The following is a 17,121-nucleotide window of genomic DNA, read 5'->3' as shown; positions in this document are numbered from 1 at the left end:
GACCGTTGAAATAGAATTAGTAAACAATCCAAAACATGACATTTTTGGGGATCTCAGGCCGTAACACCCCTTTAATAGTTTTATTCGTGTTTTACAACACTATATAGTTACCATATGAAATGGTGCGAATACGGGATACGTACGCGGCTCGGAAAAAGTTATAATTACTTTTTAAATCACCCATTTGTGTGGTTCTTTAATCAGGCGCACCATGGGTAATGTATATGATGTAGGGTTTGTGAAATGACCACCTAATCAGAGACCAATTTCATAGAGCTGCTTAAGCACAAAATTTGCTTCAGCACAAAATTTGCTCAATAAAATCAGGCTACCGGCCAAAACTCCATGCGATTGTTATGCTAAGTAAACAACAGCTAAATTCCAGTCACAAGCAATGTACATCGCATGGAGTTTGGGTCGGTAACCTGATTTTACTAAGCAATGTTTTTTCGTGCTTAAGCAAATTTTGTGCTCAGGCAGATCTATGAAATTAGCCCCAGATGTTATGTGTGAGCTGCATATATATTCGTTCGTTATTACTATAGAGATTTACTTCTTGTCACCGATAATCACATATGCGCATGCGTGTATTAATTATAACTTATGAGTAATGGTCCTCGGGCGAACATCTGGTATAGTTTCACGGTTTTTTTTGGGGGGGGGTGTTTGTTATTTTTTTTATTTTTTTGCCCAAAGATTCAGATGTGTTGCAACAAAACTGGCAATGGATAACTGGTCCTCTGACACTTGAACCCAGCAACTACAAAGAAGTGTACTCGGCGCTGTTGTAGCGCATTCGTTCAGTAGACATCAAGTTGAAAGCAGCCAGTGCATTTCCGCCTCCTGACTTCGCTTTGGTTTTCAAGCCTGTTTCAACCTGAAATGTAAGCTTTGGATAAACGCGGCTAGATTTGTTATGTCAGTTACTATGAAAGAAAAACGTCCCGTTTATTAAATTTGCTTATGATTAACGATAAGCTGTCACGGATATACGTTGACAATACATTTATAAAACGGCAATGATATATGCGGTAGGTTACTTTTACCGCGGCTTCTAAGCAAACTTCATAACTGATGTACGTCTTAAACGACGAAACAACCATATCGTTGCAAATTTCTTACTCTCTGTCTTTTTCTCCCTCGTTTTCCAAATTAGCAAGAATGAAGGTTTACATGTGCCTGGTTCTCTTGATGGTCGTTGGAGGTGCCTTGAGTTTCGCACCAAGAGACGGTAAGTTAGTTGGTTCAAAAGTTTCGTCATAATCCCCGGGCAACGGATTCTGCAAGTGTTTTTTGTAGCCACATTCGCGCAGCCCCGTGGGCCTATCGTATAATGTCATGCTTGAAAAAAAAAAGTATCATTATAATTCGATTGGATAATTATTAACTTTCATCGAAGAGAAAAGAACACCCACTGTCAAATTTTTTCAAATCTCTTTGCTGAATTTCTGATGATGCCATCTAATTTGATATAGAAAAATAAAATTTAGGTTATATACCGACCAATTGCTTACACACTGTCTTTTTAGGTAGATGATCACTTTTGGCTGTTTTGGAATTTGTCCCCAAAAATTACCAAAATTATATAACTATACGAAGATTGTTCAAAAAATGAAGCAGAATTGCGCAGCACTGTAGATAAGTAGTGCAAGTTCAAGCAGTGCTCACCGGGAATTTTCTACCTACAAACATTCAGCTACACAATTCCCGGTGAGCACTTTTTGAACTTATGTTCATCATATATATATTTGAAGATTGTATCGTTGTTATCTTGAAGTGCAATTTGTGAATTCACCATAGAAATGTTTGTTTAATGTCATGCAGACTTTCTTCATGACAACTTTGGGAAAAGAGTCTTTACTGAAGGGGAAGCTCGCGAGATGGCAGAGAGGCATGGTAAGTTCAGTGGTATTAGTAATTATACATATATACATTTTATTATTAGGAGATACAGGTTGACAGTTAGACATTAGGCGTACCACACACAAAAAAGGTTTGGAAGGAACAGATGGCCAGACGTGTTTCAGTTGATTGTGTTTCATGCAAACTTCAAGGACGTTTTATACATTAGCACACACAGCCTTTCACATTCAAGCAGTTTTCCCTACATAAATCAAAAGGGCTTCCTGATAAGATTGCATTCAATTTTGTTTGTGTGCACACAGTATTTCGCTTTAGTTACTCAATTATCTTTGAAATGTATTCAAGAGGACATTTTCATCCATAGGTTGAATTTCTACCATCTACTTTCAATCAAATATCTGACAATTATCGAACCACGTTATTTTGAATTTGTTTACAATCAATTCGGGCGTTTCACAATGCAGTGCGCCACCAAGAGTTCAACCACGGAGAGTTCATTTAACCAGTGCATTGTGGGAGATATTCGACAAATTCGCAGCGCGCAGTACAATTGAAATTGTTAGTTTTGCCGTGCAGTAGTTTTGTGAGCGTATATTCGAGGATCTGTTTGCCCTTTTCTTTTCTTTTTATCGATATGGTGGGTTTTTTTTTAGTAAGGCGGCAGAACGCTTTATGCCCCAATCATGCATAGGTTTAACTTTTCCCATCTACTTTTAATGAAATTTCTAAAAGAAATATCGAAGCACATGTTTTAAAAAAATTACACAATCAATTGTATGTGCCACGTTATAAAAACTGCTTGTTCGTTGGAGAATTAAATGTATCAAATTAAACAAGATTGAAAAGGCTGGTTATTAAACAAAACCATTTTCTACGGGGGCTAAAATTGGCCGGAAACCCATATTCCAGGGTTACGTCTTTCCAAGGACATTACTCCTCATTGGAGCCTCTCAACCCAGGTTGAACTCAACCCTGGGAGAACCCAGTGCCGTGCGCTCCAGACTGAATTTTGGATATTTCAATCCTGCGTTCAACCCGCATCGTTTGAACACTTGTTTCACGCAAATCAAGCTTATCATGCTCAGTTACTACTGTTTTGAACCCTAGCAAGACTTTCAACATAGGTTGAAAATCTCAACCCTGGTCTGGAGCAGGGTTGAGTTCAAACCGGGGCGAAATCAATCTCAGGGTTGACGCAGGGTTGACGCAGGGTTGATGCAGGGTTGACGCAGTTTTCAACCCTGCGTCAACCCAGAAATTGGTCTATAGTGTGAAAAGGGCTGTAGTATAATACGAAACAAAACAATACCGGAAATTTGGAGTAAGTCCAACCCCTTGTCTTTGTTGAATTAAAAACAAACCAGTTATCCTCGGTACATTTAAAGATGAATAGTCTCTATTTTCAATCAACATTATAGGCTATTGTCAACACAAATATTGATATACGGGTCACTCACTTTCTGATGGTTTGTGTTTCAGCGGGCTATTGCTTAAAACACGAAGATTGCCCCTGGGAACGGTACCACTGTGATATTGACGTTGGTTGGCCTTATGGCGTGTGCTATCCTGGCCCTCCGCATTCACCAATTGAACAATGGTAAGCCCGCCATTTTGAGCCACCCCGTCTGAAGGGTGCACACCGGTAAATAGGCCAAAACCAATCCGCCGAGCTCATGAATAAAAGTTACACCGGCCCTCAAATTTGTTCTATATTAGAGAATTCTGAGAGCCATAAAGTTGGGAAATTGAAGAGACATGGCAATGAACCTCTGGCCCGGACTTGGGGCTTCCAATTTTGAGCATTTTTTTGGATGCAATTGGGCTCGAAAGTGGCGTTATTTTGCCATGTTGTGGAGGGATAGTTTTTCAAGATGGCTACTTTTCCGCTTTTTGGGAAAATGGGGGTCGTCTTCTTTGGGTGAGAATATCTCGAAAAGTCAATGGTCAACCCACCAAAAACTGGAAAGAAAATGAATGATGACATGTTGATCATCAGTGTTACAACTGATCATGTAGTGACCAACGGATAATGTATCACCAACCAATAATGCAACATAAATTGACCGATACTGTATCCGATAATGTAACACAAAATTGACTGATATTGTAGTAAAATATGCTACACTATCAGTCAATTATTGTTGAATGATCGGTCCTAACTAATAATGTTACTAATAATGTAACACAAATTGACTCACAATGTATACATTTACTATACCCGTCATTTGTTTGTTACATTATCGATTAGTGATACAATATCGGTCAATTTGTGTGACATTATTGGTTGTTGACACGTTATCAGTTGGTAACTACATTATCAGTTGCATGCAACAAGTAGTCTTTATTTCCTTGTGGCTCGAGAAAGAAATGTATTGAACTATCCTTCCCATCTTTTCTCATTGTAAACCTTGTGTTGGAAAATTACTTCCTTCACGAGCTTTACATTCGTGCATAGAAAAAAAAATATTTAGAATAATTGGTGTCTAAACGTTTGGTGCCCTGAAAGGTTTCATTCGTTACTGTATTTGATGACAACATGGTATTTTTATATTCCCTTATCTCCATACAGATTGACAGGGTTTATCCAACAGCAAGGCCTCATCTTGAATAAATTTAAAGGGTTAGATTTGGCCTTTTTTATTTCAATTTCTTTTCCTGATAAGACTTCTTTTTTAACAATACTGGTATCGTATAGCAGCCAGTTATTGGCGACGCATGGGCGTCGCCAGTATTTTTTCGGGGGGGGGGGGGGTAAAAGCACACTTTCTCCCTTAAATCCTTGTAGTTTCTCTGGCATATTCTCAATTTATTATTTTTTTCGAGGGTGTGTGGGGGACACTTACCAACCCCACCCCTATTGACACCCCTGCATACATGTTGACGTTACATACCTAGTATGGTCCAATTAGTAAAAATACCGAATTTCGTGGAAAAAGGATAAGGTAAACTTGGGTTAGGTGACAGTTTAGGTTTGTGCACAAGTCTATGGAAAAGTCGCCCTAGTGTAGCAAAAGGAGTCATTATTCATTAAAACTACAAATATTACTACTATTACTGTTATAGGGCGACAGGTTTTGCGAACTCCGTCCACTACAATAGGGCGATACACCTTATTGAGGCACAAAATAACTGTCGCCCTTTTATGAAAACGACCCTTAGGACAAGGAATGTTGCTGTCGCTAACCATCTAGATCGATTCCTCATGGTCCAATTAGTATAAATACTAAATTTCGTGGAAAAAACATAAGGTAAACTTGGGTTATGTGACAGTTTAGGTTTGTGCACAAGTCTATGGGAAAGTCACCCTATTGGGGCGAAAAGAGTAATTATTATTATCATTATTATTATTATTTTTATTATTCCACTAAATGTACCATTAAGGAGACATGTTATCGTAAGTTCTGGGAGACATCAGTCATTAGGGAGACATTTTCATGTCTCCCTAATGTCACAGCCCCCCTTTATAGGCAAACTTGTGTTGTCGCAATTAGGTTATATTTGTTGCTTGTGGTCTAATTAGTAAACATACCGAAATTCGTGGGAAAAGGACAAGGGAATATTGGGTTAGGGCACATTTAAGTTTGAAAAATGTTGTGCACAAGTCTATGGGGATGTCTACCAAATGTCCAATCCAGGGTAACTTATTATTATTACATGTATTATTTTATTATTACTATTATTATAATCATGCATTTATCGTATAAGCAGCGCTGGGATAAGGAAACCTTTGCATCCGAGGATTTTGTTTTTGGAAAGGGCAGAACACAATTAAGCCCCTGATAAAGCATTGTGTATTTGAGCCTGAGTATTAATGGAGTTTCTCCTCCATATTTATTTAAGGTTAGATCAACGCCCCTGTTCTAAAAGCTGATATACATAACACTGCATTTTGAGAGCGATCGACGAATGTTGCATTCAAGAACATGTAGTAATGCGACAACATAGCAATACCATCATAAAACGTGACACTTCGATGTTACGCCCCGTCGATCTCACTAAACTGTAACAACTATAGCTGGGGCCATTGGTTGGAGCGTAACAGCTAAAATAATTATATAATACAGAACGACTGGTTATTGTATTTTTTTCTCGTCCAGGGCGAATTTATTTGAATACTGTTTGTTTGAAAATGATAATCGACCTCAATTAAGAAATAGAATTTTGGTAGTGTTTTATGTAGACATCATAATTACAAACTGTCTTCATTTTTACAAAAGCTCAGATTGTTAATCGTCATCATGGAGTTTATCAAGTTTGTGTTTGCTGTAAATGAAGATTCAATCTTTAAAAAAATCCTTGAAATCATTGGTTATTAATTGAACGTAGGCTATTTCACATTCCTTCAAGTTTTTCTTCCTCTTTCGTAAACTGACTTTGACTGATATAGCTATGAAGCAAATTAAAGGGACTCTTGCAAAATAATTAATCAGTGCACATGAATTTATTAAAAAACGCCTGTGTCTGTAATTTTTTTTTTAGGGGGGTTCTGATTTGTTTTCTTTCTTCGTCCTCTACTTCTTCTTGTTCCATCCCAAAATCCCATGTACTTTGTACACGATGTTTGTACCAGTCGCTTTGGGCATTGGCGCAACAGTGGCGCACCCAGAATGTGGATGGGGGGGGGGGGACTCACAAAGATTTTGTAATTTTGTTTTAAAGTTTGAATTTCATGTTAAAAAAATGTTGCCAGAAAATGTTTGGCCGCTAAAAATGTATTTCATACATTTAATTATTATTATTTATTTATTTGGGGGGGGGGTTTACGGACTATTTTGACGTTAGTGGCGCCATTTACACCCTTTTTGTACTACTTGGAAGATGGCCGCATGCATATCACCACGGTCAATTTTTTGTTAAACCTCGGAGGGGGGCTTAAGTCCCCGAGGACCCCCCCCCCCCCCCCCTCTTTGGGTGCTCCACTGTTAGCAGACTGCTTCGACGCTGCGTGCGAAAAACTGTGATCAAGGGAGTATGCTGCCAAATCACACATTGTTAATTTAGTCGATTTGATCATTTTTTTCGTCATTATTGATTGCAATCGTACAACACCAGTTATCCTCTCATATCGTAACGCGGAAATTAATGTTCCATACAAGTGTAGTTGCGAACCACTATTTCGGTAGTTCAGAGCAGAGTTTTATTATGCCCATGCAAATACACAACGAATAAATTAAATTATTTTTTAGATAAGCATATGCTGAATATAAACCTCCAACGACGTTATTGATGTATTATATCAATGTGTGATGAGTATATATTATATGCAGCACAAGAAATGCGCAGACTAGTTTTTTTTAGAACAATATAAATGTAATAACTATTCCTGAGGGTAAAACTGGAAAAACAATTCATTGAAATCATTGTCTAAGTGGACAATTTGTCCCGTCATAATTTACAATATACCTCCCGCGATAACGCAAAAAAAACCAGAAATAGTTACAAAAATGAATATATGTAACTTGAGACACATAAGAATTTTACAATAATCGACAAATTATGTTAATGCTCAGTGCACTGTAAAAAAAAGTTGGGCAAAATGGGTTGATAATTCAACCAGTGCTGGTCGAATTATAAACTGCCTACACTCTTGTATTGGCAAATTCTTCCCAATAGTTTGACAGTTTTTACCCAATTCAACCCAATATGAGGTAATTTCACACCAATGTCGGGTAAATTACATTGCCCAACAGTATTTTACCTAACGTTTTTACAGTGTGGGGGACGCCAAACACAACGATCATGATGACGTCATCTCACGATAGGTATAGCTCTTAGCGTCAAGTTAAAATTTGTAAAGCAAATGACATTCATTTCCCGAAATTTTGGTCAGTTCGCCCGTTGACAAATATAATTGTGACATTATTAACAAATTCATTTTGTAAAGTTTTTTAAATGCTGACATCGCCAGACGAAGAGTTAGTAAAGGGAGAATTCGAAACTAAACATCTCAATTTTCGTGTTTTATTGCAATTAATCATTCAGTGCCTAATAAAAGAATTGTTAACAACAACATTTTGTGATTTAGGCATTGAAACACTGTGTCGTTATCAATTTTCCAAATAGAATTTTTTTATGGGATCACTTGGCATTCAAAAACGAATATTGTAGTCGAGTTTTGTTTTGTCTGTTATACATAAAAGATTGCAATTGTACCTTGCCATTTTTCCTCCCATGCTAATTAATGCAGAAAATAAATATTTCAAACAGTGTAGCAACGAACAATTATTGTTCGTTACCACAGAGCAGAATTTTATTACGCCCATGCAAAGACTAAAAAAGCAATAAAACATGTATTTTTAGAGGAACATATGTCGCATAAACTCTAAGGGCAATAAAGGCTCCGTCTAACTCCACACTAAAGTCTACTGACACTGACGCTAATTGTTTGGATCCTTGTGAGCACGCGAGTAGATTGTGTCCTCCATATGGACACCAATATTTGCCGAGGCAGCAACAAAGTTCAAACAGCGAACACACACTTTGGGGATCGGCTAAAAACTGGTCACCATTTTAGAATTGTTATAGCTTTTCTTTCTCTCTTTGTTTTTCCGGCGATTATTCTCCACGACTTTTCCTCAAAACTGTGCACGGCTGAATGAACTTCAAACATCAACCCTGCCTGATGCAGAGGTGTGCATATTACCATGACTCACGATGACGGTATCAGCATGTAACGCGATTTTAGTTTTTTTGTTATGACCATATAGAACTATGAACAAAATTGATAATTACGTTCATACTTTGTCATCTGACATACCATACAATACGATATACGAATTTCACCATCAGAAAGAGGCTGCTTCGCCCCGGGTGCTTTGCGCCCCTCGGGTGTTAAAAACGATATATCCCACATCACAGCAGTCAATAAATGATGTTATATAACCGACATACAGATCCTTGTCATTTGATTGGTGGAACTCACATCACGTGGCATTCGTTATTGCTCCCATTCATGCCGTGGCTCAAAAAGTATTACTATACCTCATACATATTCATGATCGAAAGCCGAACTTTCACTGGTCAATTCACCATCACGTGCCAGATGTTATTCTTGCTGTTTACCAAACGCGCGCGCGAGGATTCACGCACATTGTAAATACGCATGCGTAGTAAACTGTCGCATGGGTTACCCGTGCGACAGTCTACTACGCATGCGCTTTACAGAGCAATCGAGGAACTGTCGCACGGGTGCAGTGCGCACGCGCGAACATCGCCCAGGAGAGATGCATGGTTGCACGGTTCGCGTAAATGTTAATTTCCAGAGCTCAATATGATGCCGTACTGGAGAAAATTTATAGACCGTGTAAAGATGTCTCCTGTACAAAAGAAAGGTGTACACATTGCAAACAACTGTATTTACAACTGTAGTAACTGTATTATATTGCAAACGAACCGAACTAGTAATTGAAGTTGAGCAACAATATTCTTTTAGTGAGCTGTACAAGTTTCCCCGACTTCTGTTTTTTTGGTGCATAATAATAAAACAAAACTCGGCAACTGAATATGTATGAGGTATAGTAAAACAAATATAACATGGTTTATTTCGGGTGGACAGTCGATATTAGCTCCCCTCGGTATTGGAAGTTGACAAACTAGTTCCCTCGGCTTCGCCTCGGGAACTAGTTTGTCAACTTCCAATACCTCGGGGAGCCAATATCGACTGTCCACCCTCAAACCATGTTATATTTGTATACTATCCGCCCATGGGGAATGGGAAATACTATTCAACAGTTAGGATCATGACGCGGTATTTGTGTGCAAATGTATGGTGTGCGCTTTCAGCGTTGCGCGTAGCGCGTATTGTTCCAAAGAGCCAGCGCTACATCGTTGGGTTCAAACATTTTCGTGAAGGGGTGGTTTGGAAGAGAGAAATACATTTTCCTCCAGTTTTGTATTGAAAAAAGTTCATATATATCAAATGACAAGGATCTATATGTCAGTTATATAAAACAAATATTGAGTGGCTTTTAATTGTGAAATGGGAGTAATATTATCGCTCGGTAAAATCTTTTCCAGTTCACTCGGCTTCGCCTCGTGAAATGGAAAAGTCCAGATTTTACCTTGCGATAATATTTCTCACATTCCACGCTGAGCCACTCAATATTTGTATATAGGCCTATTTTGGTTGGTTCGGTGAAATAACCGCACAAAGAAGATGTGATAACGCCAGCTCGTTTTCCCAAGCTGCATGTAGGCCTAGCCTTTGTTCGTTCGGTCAGGTATTACTGTTGAGCATTGCTTCTTGTCGCCGATAATCACCTTTGCGCATGCGTGTATTAATAATAATCTATGATGGGTACACGCGGGCGAACATCTGGTATAGTTTCACGCATTTCTTTTTTTTTTGAGGGTGGGGGGGGGTGGATGGGTTGTTCGTTCTCCCTAAATTCCAAAAGAATGAGAGACTAGACGTTTTAGAGTGAAAATCACTCTCATTTTCGATTGAAATAGTCTGAAAAAAGAACCACTTCAGTGGAAGCTCGAGTGCAGTGAAAACTCGATCTTTACGACTGAAGAAATTTCACTCTAAAACGTCTAGTCCCTAGTTTCCGACTTTGGGAGTGAATCTTCCCTCGAATGAAGTGAATTTTCACTCTTTAGAAGTTAGAGAGTTTGTTTGTTTGTTGGTTGGTTGGTTGTTGGTTGTTTGTTTGTTTGTTTGTATGTTGGTTGTTTGTGTTTTTTGCGTGTATTGTGTGTGCAAACATGCTCACTGCCCCTAGAGTCAGATGGTATTTAATTCATACTAAAAATGTGTTTCAATAAAACTGGCAGCAGATGACTATTCTCCGTCTCGGCGCTGTTGTGGCGCATCGTTCAGTAGACACTGTTGTTGAAAGTTGACATTAAGTTGAAAGCAGCCAGTGCATCATTTCCGCCTCACGACTTTGCTTTGATTTTCAAGTTCGTTTCAACCTGAAATGTGAGCTTTGGATAAACGTGGCCAGATTTGGGAAAAAACATGTCCTGGTTATTAATTTGTTCATGATTAACGAAAAGCTGTCACGGATGGAACGTGTAAAACGACGGTGAAATACGCTGAAGGATTTTTTAGTGCAGCGTCAAAAGCATCCATTAAAAGCAGAATACTGCGCAACAGGCGAATTATTAGGATAAACAAAAACAGGTGAGATTCAATTTTACGTGAAGACTCGCACTATATGTGCGTTTAACACGGCTACGTTAAATATGGGCGCGTCTCTTGCTGTCTGTCATTTTCTCCCTCACTTTCTAGATAAGCCACAATGAAGGTGTACATGTGCCTTGCTCTCCTGATGGTCGTTGGATGTGCCTTGGGTTTCGCAGAGAGTGACGGTACGTTGATTTGTTCAAAGTCACAACATAATCTCAACGGTCCCTATGACATCTAGAAATATTGTTACAAACACATTCACACACTCGTGGGTTTATTGAATATATGTCATGCTTGGAGTAAATATATTATAATTCGATTCGACAATTCTGGTGTCCATTGTTATGACATACGTTTAAGTTTTAATTTTAGCCAACATATTTCTCAAATCCCCTGCTTAATTTCTGATGATGCCATTTCATTTGAATTGTATACAAAAATAAAACTGAGTCACACCGTCTTTAAAGGGAGCTTTTAAGGCGATCATCTTTGGCTGTTGTGGAATTTGTTTTCGAAAACGAACGATACCTGCTTTATTTACTTGTTTTTGTTCGGTTTATTTTCAAATTCTCAAGACAGTGATGAAGGGCGGCATAACCAATGCCTGTTATTTCAACCGTTGTTGTTGTTTTTTTAAATCAATATCTTTGAGGATTATTTCGTTGTTGTCTTTAAAGGGAAGATACAACATTTGCAAACATCAAAAAACGAAATGATCAAATTATCACGAAATACCTTATACTGAATTGCTAGGGATTGACAGTCTAAAGCATCTTGTAAAATCGTGGCTCCTGGTGTGCTGACATTTTCAAGAAGAACTGGCTTTTTTTAAAAACTGCTCCTAATTTTTCATATTTAGTTATTCCGCCTTTTCTTTGCAATTGATTACACACTTGTGAAGGGGTACAAGCCAGCTAGACTGATTCTTTGACCTTACGATTCCCTAAAGTCTTTACATTTCTTCTTTTCATCTTAAGTAGGGTCAGGGAACCAGACTACAAGAACATGATTTGTTGTCTTGGTTTTTCCAGCATATGCAAGCCCAAAACGTGAAACAAGTCAGTATAACAATATTTGCTATAACATACTAATCCTGCATGTTGTACATGCCCTTTAAGTTCACTTCATTAATTCAGTAGCAAAAACAACTGTGTTAATGACGTGCAACTTTCTTTCTATCTGAAGACTTTGCTAAAGAAATCATAAGGAAGCCTCGCAAGATGCAGAGTAAGTTCTGTGGTATTTATATATTATTTCACAATCAATAACACTAAGCAGACTCATTACCATTACGACATGAAACAATGTGAATTTAAAGCGTGGGATCTATTGGAAAGGTTGTGTTTCGGTTATTGTTTAACTTTGCAAATATTTGCAAATCACTGCCGACCTGGCCTCTTGATTTCATATCTATGAAGCTGTCACCGGCAGGTCGTTCGAATGTCTCTCAAAGTGGTATGTCCCAACTCTCCCTTTCGTGCCGTTGAGGGGGTATACAATTGGCATTGTTATACCTCGGTAATAGACCATGATGTTTTATTGGTCGAGAACCGAGCACGTGATGTGCCACAAACACGCATGTATGGTGTCAGGGTACACCCCGTGGTACATGAGTGATGTACCCCACGGGGGACATTACCTTGATCGTCCCCACTGTTGAAAGTGTTGTTTCCATCGCTTTGTATAAAGAAATAGCCCGGGTTACGGTAAGAGGCTTCAGACAGCGCGCACACACGCGCGTACGCATGTCGGATGGACGCGCGCGCATAGAACATGGTCGCAGCTGTGATTGGCTCGTAACGGGGCAGGGATTAATGGATTGGTCTATTCAGTGAAAAGGTAAATTAATTTGTGTTCCTGTTCAGTGAAACAAAATTTGTGCGAATATTCACGGTGCAGTAATCGCGGATAGTTTCAAAATAATACTTCCGCTATTACTGCACGGCAACTGGAGGGAATCCTACAATTTCAGACGCTTGGAAACTATTACCATGGTATAACAAATCAATTCTTGTTGCCTGCCGTGATTGGGGTCCATGGGTGTACAAACGCCATGGACCCATCACAACAGGCAACAATATTGTTTGTTCCTGTCTGAATGTTTTAGTTATTCCTGGTTTTCTTTGTATCGATGGTAATTATTAGTATGTATTTTGTTTAATTATCTGTGATAAAGGGCAAAGTCCACTGTTACCATATCCATTACTATCAATCATGAATTTATCTTACAAGCAGTGCAGGAATATGGAAAGATTTGCATCCGAGGATTTAAAAAAAAATTGGAAAGGGGGAGGGGGACAAAAGTCCCAGAGAAAATCTTAATCCTATTGTGTATTTGAACTAAAGTATAAAAGATTACATCAAAGTCCTTGTTCAGAAACTGGATGTATATCATTTTCAGGGTGATCTTTACATTTGCATTCCAGAACATGTACATGTAGTAATGGCAGCGTCAACAATACATCAGAAGCCAAGTTACGCCCCAACTGTCTCGTCGTCCCAACTATAGTTGGGACTGTCCAACTCTAATTGGGACCATATCTATACATATATTGTTGGGGCGGCGCGTAACAGCTATAATGGTTCTACAATGACTGTTTTATTTTATATTGTGATTTTTTTTTCGCCCAGTGGCGTATTCCAATCCAATCCCTAAAATCATTGGTGATTCATTGAACCTAGGCTATTTCTTATTCCTTTTTATCCTTCGATGCTTCCTCGTTCGTAAACTTATTGTGAATGAATGATATACACGGCGAAATATACATTACCACTGCAACATTACAAGTGTTCATGAATTCTTGCAAATGTCCGCCTCCGTAATAGTTCGAGATCATCCATCTTCTTTGATTGTGTTTTAAAAACTTTGATTCATTTCTTGCTTCATTACTTGCTTGCTTTGTGGGGGAGTGTGGCCTAGTGGTTAGGGTTCATGACTCATTATCAGAAGGTCAGGGATTCGAATCCAGCTGCTGGTCAGATATTGCTTCCTTGGTCTCAAACCACTTGCCTCTCTCCACCCAGGAGTATAAATGGGTACCGGCATTAGCTTGGGAGTAACCAGCGATGGACAAGCATCCCATCCAGGGGGAATAAAAACATTCTCAGTCGTTTCATGCTACTGAAACTGGAGATAAGCACCGGCCTGATGGGCCACATTTGCTCATGACAGACTTTATTTAACTTTATTTGGTTATACTTAATTATTTAGAAGTGTAAACAAACTGGGTCATGAAAGGGAAATCGGGATACCTAACCTGTGTCAGAGGCTTTCTACGTCACTAGGATCGGCATCTTATGACGAGATTCACCTACTCATTCGTCAGCCTTTGCCGTCACATAATACCGGCATCGAAACTTCGCTCGTACCCCCCCCCCCCCCCCCCCCCCCTCCTGCAAACAGGACGCTGGGATACTCTGATGAATTTAGTCTGGTTCCCAGACCAACAGATTCTGACTATTCCTTATGAATCTTAGGTCCGGTAGCCTCCGGTAATACATTGTATTACAATTTATGTCACGTGACTAAAACGGGAGGAATTTCTCCTTTTTCCGAAAATTTCCGAAGTTTGCCGAATTCGTTTCGTCGACAATCGGATAGTGCCCGAGTATTTCCGAGTATAATATAGGTTTAATTAACCGCTAATTGCTTATTATACATTTTTTAAATGAGTTGATAATTAATATTCATTGCTTTCATTTAGAAAACTTGAAATTCAACGACGATTTTGTGCATCAAATATGCTCGGATCGTTTGGGCGAACTTTTTGCTGCGTCATGTACAATTTTGATTTTGACGACCGTTACCGAGATTTTCCAAAACTCGGTCTTCATTCGGCTCCGCTATTTGGGTGCCTAAATTCGAAGATTCCAGATCAACATTAGTCAATGTTATCTTACAGACACATCACACTGTATTATCATAACTGTATGATATTACGAAGCAAGTGATTTATTTACAAATTTGATCAGAACATTAAAAGCTAAAAGTGATAAAGCGAAATCGGAAACGAAGCCGAGCTTTGAAAAAGGGCTGCCTGACCTAAGATTCATCAGGAATAGTCAGAATATTTTGGTCTGGGAACCAGACTATGATGAATTCACGCTCTGATTGGTTTGATTTTGCGTGACCAGTGACCTGCGCGTCATCAAGGTCATGACTCTGCAAGGTTTGAAACGGCCGTTAAGACTGATTCATTACTCTTTTATTCCAGTTTAGGCCAAAAAATAAAAGTCTCCGGTTTCTGGTATGCGCGCGCGTCGCCGTAGCCATGCGCGTCGGCAAAATGAAAAAGTTTGTTTTTCAATGAAAGATGATGTCTCAAAACCTCCAAACTCACTGGTTTGACTGGAATCCTGCTGCTGCACAATTTTAACGTGTTTTTAGATGGGGTTATGATCGAGAATAAGCTTTATGTGGCCTCTCTGGACTCCCATATATTTGCACTAAGTTTAGTCGGGCACCATTTGCAGTCATCAGCCGACATTTGAAGCAAAAAAGTCAGGTAAAAAAAAAAAAAAAAGCCGCGTCGCCGCACCACTTTTTGGGCAAGCTCCATACCAGAAACCGGAGACTTTTTTTTTTTTGGCCTTAGAGATGTTTTTTTCTCGTTGAAAAGCGTAATAATGTAGGAAATTCTGTAAAACTTATCTGTGTTGTAAATTTACAATTCCCGTCACTCGCTCAGGCTCCGTTTCGAATCATGAACGGTCGAATTGCATTATGCGACGTTCAAAATTTTGTCCACATGGTCCGCAATGAAACAGAAATCACATCCGGTATGGAATGTGTGCACTTCTATGGGAAGTTTCGGACAGCATTTGCGCACATTGTCTAACTGCAGTCTTGAACAGCTGCAGCCAGATGCTTTATAGGCCACTTCCTTCACAAGATTCTGTGAAGCTCATCAGAGTATCCCAGCGTCCTGTTTGCTGGGCGGGGGGTACGAGCGAACATCATAACCGGGATATAACGCGGTTAATTAATGTAAACCGGGTTATAATGTAAACCGGTTTATAATATAACCTGTTTATAATATAAACCGGGTTCGCTCGGGTTAGAATCCATGCAATGCCAAAGTCAAATATGAAACCAACAACTAAACAACAAACAATGGATTTAATATTAAAACACACCTTGAATACGAAATCGGTGTTTTCAAAATGTGTAGGCTAGGCCGACCCTAATATGCTTTTCGGGGTTGTCATTTGAAGTTCTTTCAACGAAAATTCCAATCTTGTAATATTCTTACCGCCATGCCTTTATTTTAACCACTTTTCCATGAACAATTCTAATATGAGGACCAAATCACAACAAAATATATATATTCTAAAAAAAATTGTTAAACATAGCGCCCCCAGCGGTGACTTTGAGTTGCAAATATAAAATATTTCATGCGTAATGACACAAAAGACTATTTGATCCAAGACAATTTTCTTTGTGAAAAAGACAACTTTAATTAAACCCAGACCTGACGTTTGCCTGAACTTTCTGACGAAACTTTGAACGCACATTTTGGGCGCGTGCAACGCAAAAGGGAACAGTCACATGACGGGCATTATTGACAGTGTGACGAAACAGAGTGTCGGCTGTTATATGACACAGCGTTTTGAATCCAGGAAGTTCCGGAGTTGTAACGAGCCACTGAATTTTGTGACTCGAGTCGAGTCGAGTCATTTTAAGAAAGTGACTTAAATCGAGTCGAGTCGAGGGCTCGCCCGAAACCGATGATGAAACCAAGAATTGGGAAATGCGGCCACAACTTTGTATAATGCAAATATATTTTCGCACAGTTTTGGGACGCGAGTGGTATTAACCTTCCACTCGAGTTGAGTCGAGTCTTTTGATGTGTGATTCGATTCGAGTCGAGTCGTTTGATTGCATTAACTCGAGTCGAGTCAGTTACCCGTCGGTAGGCCTACTGGAGTCGAGTTGGGTTGCCAAATATTTTTATTCGAGTCCGACTCGAATCCAGTCATTATTAAATGGTTCAACTAAATGGTTCAAACAATAATTTTCAACAAGTGTGCCCCCCCCCCATTTTTTTTTAAACAAGTGCCCATTTTTAACCCCTCCCCCTCCCCCCCAAAAAAACCAAATTGCTACGCCCCTGCTTTATGTACGT

This window comes from Patiria miniata, unplaced genomic scaffold, assembly GCF_015706575.1.
Source record: "Patiria miniata isolate m_02_andy unplaced genomic scaffold, ASM1570657v1 HiC_scaffold_7, whole genome shotgun sequence".
In the NCBI taxonomy this organism is placed as follows: domain Eukaryota; kingdom Metazoa; phylum Echinodermata; class Asteroidea; order Valvatida; family Asterinidae; genus Patiria; species Patiria miniata.
The sequence above is the reverse complement of the archived record's forward strand: the minus strand, read 5'-3'. Positions refer to the sequence as shown.